The following is a 7,911-nucleotide window of genomic DNA, read 5'->3' as shown; positions in this document are numbered from 1 at the left end:
TCTCGAGATACCCCCCGGTGCTTGAAGGGTACTGTGATGCCAATTGGATATCCGATAATAGAGACTCACTTTCAACAAGTGGATATGTCTTTACTATTGGGGGTGGTGTTGTATCGTGGAAATCCACAAAACAGACCTGTATAGCCCGATCAACAATGGAATCGGAGTTCATTGCCTTGGATAAGGCTGGTGAGGAAGCCGAGTGGCTTAAGAACTTCCTTGAAGACATTCCATGTTGGTCTAAGCCAGTGCCACCAGTGCTGATTCACTGCGATAGCCAAGCGGCTATTGGAAGGGCAAACAATGGTTTCTATAACGGTAAGTCTCGACATATACGTCGACGACATAACACCGTGAGACATTTGATCACAACAGGGGTGATTACAATTGACTATGTGAAGTCAATAGATAATCTAGCGGATCCGCTAACCAAAGGGTTAAACCGTGATCAAATGAATAAGTTGCTAGAGGGAATGGGTTTGAAATCCACAAACTAAAGAATTGTCATAGTGGTAACCCAACCATGATGACTGGAGATCCCAAGAACTTGGTTCAAAGGGACAACTAAGCTATGAGAGTTCATGAGAAACACTCAACTATATCTATTCCCTAGAGAGCAATAGAGTGTTGGAGAGCTTGCCTCGTGGTAAAGGCTAAGTCTATGACTTTTAATGGTTCTTAAGGATCTCAAAGAGATGGAATTCTCAAAGAGACCAAGTATGGCAAGGTACTTGACTAAGAATCACCTACGTAAGTGCGAAGTGTGGTCGCTTCATAAAAAACGCACTTATGAATCCAAAGTGGTGTCCAAGACCGCAATGGACACAAAACGTGAGAACGGATGAGGTTGAGGTGTTTAAGTGTTAACACCATTGTCTCGGTGCACGCCGTGGGGGATTAGTTCAAAGCATCGCGCTACTAAGCCGCCTGTGTATCCGATGGTGTCGACTATGGAGGGTTCAAAGTCAACAACTACCTATCCTTATGCTTATATACCTCGCGAGGGTTGAGCTTGTGTCTGCATGCATATGCATTCGGCTATTTCCACTCATGTGGGGGATTGTAAAAATCATGGATTAAATATGCCCGGTCAATGGATTTTGACCAAATAATAAATGTGACGAGACATTTAATTTTGTGAAATTAAATGACATAGCGTCGATCTACATTTTACATAGGTAAATGTAGTATATTCACTTTCTCAAATCCGATTTCCGGTGAGTGAGAAATAGTGGATTAAAGTTGGGCATAATTAGCTTTTAATTAAAGCTTGGAGATGGAGCTTAGGGAATAATTAACTAGTGTTAATTATCCCACATTGGAGGATTAACACATCTTTTAATGTGTATAAATTAAGTGACTTTATGTTACTTAATAATTATAGTGGACCAAGATGGGTGAAAGAGCCCACACGCGCGCACACGCGCGCGCCACCGCCGCCCGCCCGAGCCCGTGCCCGTGCTCGTGCTCGCGGCCGCGGGCTTCGGGCCTCGGGCCCGATCTTGATCTTGATCTTGGACTTGGCAATTGGTCTTTGGGCTTGGGGCTTGGCCCAAACTATTCTTTTTGGACCACCGCCGAGTCAGTAATCCAAGTGGCTTGACACGTCGTCAAGCGAGGCACAGTCACGGCTGCCACGTGAGAAATCCACACGCTCCACACACGGGTGGCACATTACAGCCACACGCCTGTAACCGACGTCGGTTACGTTTTTGCCATGATGAGCCTTCAATGGCTGGTTGACCCTGCATGGTGGTTGGCCTATAAATAGGCTAGCCATACCACTGCATTAGGACACACACCTACAAGCATTCTCTGCATAAGCTCTCTCCCTCTCCCTGCATTGTCTTTCTGTCGAAGCTCTGCCCTCTCCTCCATCCCGTTCGCCGGAGCTCTGCTGATTGCGGTGCTGCATCAGAAGAGACGTAGCCGTTTTACCTTTGGGGACGACACGCCAAACCGAGAGCACTACCGGGGCGTATCTCGTCTTGCGGGAAGAGGCCTCCTCGACTCGGCTGTCATAGCATACTGGTTTAGTCGTTTCATTTTCGTTGTAACTTCAGTTCTTTTTTGTATTCCTTCTTTTGGGTTGTATTACGCCCGGTTTTGTTATCTTGTAATCCCAGAAACCAACATGAATAACATCTTATTTAGTCTTGCTCATTTGCTCTTACTATTTCATTGTTTATGTAATGGTCGTAGAAAAGATTTTTGTTTGGTTATATTATTTAATTATTATGAATATTCTAAGATATTTTTGTATTGGTAGATCGTCACAGAGCGTTTCTTACCATGATGTTTATTATTTTTCTTTTAGTTTCTCCTATTATGATGAATAAGTCTCAGTTTCGTTAAAAACATAGAATTACGGAGAAAATTCATGATTAAAATACTACACAATCGCGATTGACATTACAAAATGGCATAAATCTTAAAATTAGAATATTATCTAAGGAATAATTTATATTTTAACTTAATTTATTGTGAATAACTTACCACCAAATAGTTTTTAACGAAATATTTTCCACAATGTATTTATTACCAACCTTTTTATTACTATGTTCATAAATTATATCAAACCATTATAAGATATTAAACAGCAGAAGCAAGAAATGATGTCATTTTCAAACCTCTGGACCAACTCGAGACAATCCAGATCCTATAAAACCAAATTCTCCCAATTTTATTCGGCAAGACAATTATTGCTAGATTTTGTTCGAAAATAACAAAATATTGCTAGTTGAAAGATCCATGACACTCTGAAGAACACGACATAAATTTCCCAAATATATGCTTATCTATTCTACTACTATTATTTAGCTTAAACTTGAGATATTGAAAACATAATTTTCCCAAATATCTCCCCAATTTGTCAACAAAATATGAGCAGGAATTTATGGAACATGTAGTGAGGGCAAAGGTGTTTAATTTTTTCGAAGAATTTAATATTTGATGGCGACCCATTTGTACATTGACATTAAATAAAAAGATCGTTCATGAACTTGGCTAAAACTTAGTTAGCAGTATTAGGCATAGAATGATAAGGGATTAGAATAATATAAATATCTAATTCATCTCATCTTGAGCCCACAACTATACAAATTAATTTACTTCGTATGATTACTTCTACATTTGAAACAAGATAGTTAATTCCTTTCAAACATACAGCATATATGGATCAGCACATATGCACATGCCCATTCTAGACTATTATCCCTAGATAAGAATCTTTAAATATATTAATTATTTGTAAATTAAGAGCTACAGACTTTTCGTGCCATTTGGGTCGACATGATTAGTACTCCCTATGTCATAGGGAAGATGACCCATTTTTTGAATGGTACGAGATTTTATATAATTTTATATTATTTATTAAGTGGAGAGAATAAAATAAGAGAGAAGAATAAAATACAGATAAAAATATTTTCATTTTTAGTAATGAGTCATCAACTAATATGTTAAAACTGTAACTTATATGACAAACCAAGAAGGAAGTAATTAATAATAATTAACTAATATGTTAAAACTGTAACTTATCTGAAAATATGTCATTATAAGATCTGATAATGAGAACTACATGGAGGTAAAATTTTAAATCCCTCCAACTCAAAAAGTAACAAAATACTCTCTCCGTCCCACAATAGAAGTCATATTAGGTGTAGGCACGAGATTTAAGAAATGTGAACAATTGTGGGTTGGAAAAGTTAGTGGAATATTAGTTTTATAATAAAATGTGAGTGAAGCGAGTTAATGGAATGTTGACCTACCTACCATTTATAGTAAAATTGAAATGTAACTCTTATTGTGGGACAGATCAAAATGACAAAATATGACTATTATTATGGGACGGAGGGAGTACAAAGATATTATGAAAAATCATTAGTTCGTGGAAACTAAAGGGAAACGATGCTCTGATTTTGTGCCTTTTATCCTAAACATGACATAATAACGTCATGTACGATGGACATGAACATTAATGAATTAGTTTTGTGTTATTGTATAATTTTGGCCATTATCTTTCAATCATTAATAGGTCAAGAAATTTGAATTGGAGTAAGACCAACTCAAATAGTACTAGAGTGAAGAAAAAAATGAACTTACTCGCAAAACGAGGTGTAACACGAGGACTGCCCAGTGGGTCATCTATCCTAGTACTACTCTCGCCCAAACAGGCTTAACTTCGGAGTTCTGATGGGATTCGGTGCATTAGTGCTGGTACGATCACACCCGCCAATAGCACTGCACTTTATTCTTTCATAGAGTACGCTCCTGTGCGTAGGTTCTGATCCCCCACACTTCAGACGGACATAACTTTTGAACTGGAAGGAGTTACGAGACCCACAACATATCATCAAGAAGTACTCGCCGAGCCCCACGTCTTGAGCCATGGGCTTAGCCCGTCGGTATTGTCGAGAGCAAAAAAAAGGCCGTTTCAAGCCATTTTGGGCACATTTTAGATCACAATACTTCTTCCGTTCCATGGTAGATGAGTCATTTTTCCATTTTGGTACGTTACATCGTAGTGGAGTCATTTATCTTTTAAGTAAAAGTCAACACATTTCTTCTGTGTTACTTCACTCTCTCTTCCTTGATTCTCTCTCCATCTCTCTACCATTTAATTTCTTACTTTATCTTTCTTTTACTTAACTCATTTAACACAATTTTTCTTAAATCGTGTGCCGAAAAGAAATGCCTCCACTACTATGGGACGAAGGGAGTACTGTTTTTCGGCACGTTTAAGGTTGTGGGACCCGCTAATATTAGTGCAGTGAGAATGTCGTACCTTCCTTCTTCGTACTCGTCAGTCACTAAAAGGTCATGGAATTTTGGACCGGAGTAAGACCAACTAAAATAGTACTAAAATGAAGGAAAAAAATGAATGTACTCGTAAAAAGGGGTGTAACACGAGGACTTCCAGGAAGTTACCCATCCGAGTACTACTCTCGTCAAAGCACGCTTACTTAAAATCCTGTGCCTAAAAAATAAACATGTTATATTTAATGGGACGAAGGGAGTATATTTTATATGAATTCCAATCTCAGCATTTCAATTTATCATTTGGTCCATTTCAATCAATGATTTAGGCTATCAAAAACATATGGAGGGGGGGTGATGCTAGAGGTGGGTAGGTAATGTATATCTTACCGAAACCACCATACGATAAATTAAGTATGCGAAAAAATAATACCTTTACCTTACCAAAATTGTTGATATACCTAATTTTGGTATACCTTAGTTTAGGTATGACAAATTTTCATACCGATACCGTACCTCATTTTCAGTATACTGTACTTTTGCGGTGTACCTGAATTTCAACATCAATGAAGATAGATAATTTGAGTTTTAAGAATATTATATATATTTTGTAGTTTAAAAATGTATTAAATACTCCCTTCGTCCCACATTAAGAATCACTTTGACTTTTCTGCACTCGTTTTATGAAAATGATAATAAATAGTTGAAGTGAAGAAATGGTAAAGTAAGAGAGGGAACCATTTTTCCACTTTAGCTATTTATTATCATTTTTATAAAACGAGTGCAGAAAAATCAAAGTGACTCTTAATATGGGACGAATGGAATATATTGTATTCGTAATTTTATTTGTATTTCACAATAGATTTTATAATTTTAAAATATATAAAATATATTTTATATATAATTATATTTATATTTTACGGTGAATACCTTAATTTACGGTATATACAGAATTTCGGTATGCAGCGGTATACCACAATATATGAAAATTCATATCGTTACCTTATCGAAATCTTTCGGTAAGGTATCATACCATACCGAAAATCACTGTATACCGAAAATTCAGTATTTTTGGTATTTTTCTGTACGATAAGGCCGTTATTTCAGTATTTCAGTACTTTTCCCCAGTCCTAGGTGTCGCACCGCTAGGGAAGGTGTCATACGCGTCCGTGACTTCAATATTGCTGGAGTGTGACTTCAAGTTGTGCACCAAAGAGAACCAAACTCTCTGCATTATACTCCGCGAGCGATTTTGTTGTCACGACCCGCCCCAGCTAAGGATAGCACAAGGCGGGTGGAGTTCGCGACTAGAGGTGAGCGATAAGAAGCGGGGAAAGAAGACGGTGGAAAAATGTACAGTAAATGACGGTATTTAACTTGACTTGGTAATAATGAAGAAAAGAAGTGTATTTAATAATACTAATCAATACAATGAAATAATAATATCAAAAGTGTTTAATGTCATCAATACGACTAAGGAAAAGAAATATTTGTCTTAGGGGTAAATAGTGTACATGTCAGTGGAAATATAGTGAAAGAGAGTCATGAGTGCCGCCTACGTATGAAGACCTGACGCACTCAGATTCCAAGAGCTTCTACTCAACATCCGCCGTAATCATCACCACTCAACCTGCACATAAAGAAAATATATGCAGGGCTGATTACTTGATATACTCAGTGAGCTGTTGATACACTCGGTTTTGCACTATTTTAAGGCCATTATTTGGTCCGTTTTGAATGTCAAAGTTGCTTTACATGTCCTATAATTGCATATTTTATCCATTTTGGTATTTTGACGTGTTTTGTGAGAAATGTTCAAAATAGAGTCTAAAAAGATAGCTAAAAGTCGAAGTTAGAAATCTGGAGCATTCGAGAGGTACAACGGTCCGTTGCAACACAGCCAGCGACCGTTGGCCGCCAACGACAGCTGAACAGGTAGCGGTCCGCTGAAAAAGAGGAACACGCCCAACGACCACTAGGTGGTGCGCAACGATAGCTCCGGAAGATCCAGTAGCTATGGGATGATTGCCAACGACTGCTTAAACAAAGTGCAGCGATGGCTGATCAAGAGACAGAAGCTACGGAACACTCGCCAGCGACCGCTTAAGAAAGTGCAGCGGCCCGCTGGGAAAACGCGGTGCACAGATTTAACCTACTTTATCTCCAAGATTTACCATACTGTGCTGAATATTTGCCATAATTAAGGGATACGAAAATAAGGCTATAAATACCCCCTCAAGCTTCATCAATCATGATCTTTTGTTGCATAATTTCAGAGCAAGAATACTTTGAGAATTCTACATTGTTCATCAAGTCCAAGGTGTTTGCAGAAGAATTCAAGAGAAGATCAAAGCTACAAGAATTCAACCTTTGGGTTTTATTACTTTAGTTCTTATGTTTTCATTGTTTTCCCTACAAACTATGTCTTTAGTTTATTGAATTATGTGCAACTAAATTCATAGAATTCTAGGGATGTGTTAGTAACGACTTTGGTTATATAATTCCTCTTTATTTAATATTCGTTTTGTTCACTACTTCGCTTCTAATCTAAGTGTTGGATAATTGCTTCACGTTTGAGTGACACATTCTGGGATGATCTATTGACTTGCTACATAATCCTGAGAGGAGGTTGGCGAGTTAGAAGAACTTAGTTGACATTACAATTAGTTTCCCTTAAAACGATATTGTTAATTGATAGTGAGAACATTATGAGTCTTTCAGAGCTTTTAGGAGTTATTAATATAGGATTGACAACCCTAGTGTTTATAATCCACTTTGTTCCTGAAGACGCATATCTCTCGGTACGCGTACAGTAAGATAAACAAGTAGGGAAGCAGACTGGTCTAGCAGACCGGCTGAACCTAACTAGTCAAGCAGACCACCGAGACCTATCCACCTGTCGTTGGACGCGCGATCACAGACTACGTTCAAAAACTTAACCCACAATATTATTAACTAGTATAGGGAAGTAAGGATCGATCCCACGACGAAGAATGCGAAGGGGTTGGCAGCGGAAGCGTGCATAAAATAAATCAGATAATGAAAGCGATCTATTTAGTGGATTATTTAGCCAAATTTTATTCGCGCAATTATCACATGTATCATGCTCATATCTCAAATTAAATCATGCTTTAATCATAATTGAAACCTAAAACA

The 7,911-nt window shown here is 37.9% G+C and overlaps 1 pseudogene; it reads right to left on the bottom strand.

Moving 5' to 3' along the window:
- Nucleotides 1-4,110: 4,110 nt before the first annotated feature.
- Nucleotides 4,111-4,229, bottom strand: LOC121769566 (annotated as a pseudogene).
- Between the last annotated feature and the right edge of the window lie 3,682 nt (nt 4,230-7,911).

The sequence above is a fragment of the Salvia splendens genome, chromosome 15 (assembly GCF_004379255.2).
Source record: "Salvia splendens isolate huo1 chromosome 15, SspV2, whole genome shotgun sequence".
Classification (NCBI taxonomy): Eukaryota; Viridiplantae; Streptophyta; class Magnoliopsida; order Lamiales; family Lamiaceae; genus Salvia; species Salvia splendens.
Note: the sequence above shows the minus strand (reverse complement) of the source record. Positions and strands in the feature narration are given on the sequence as shown.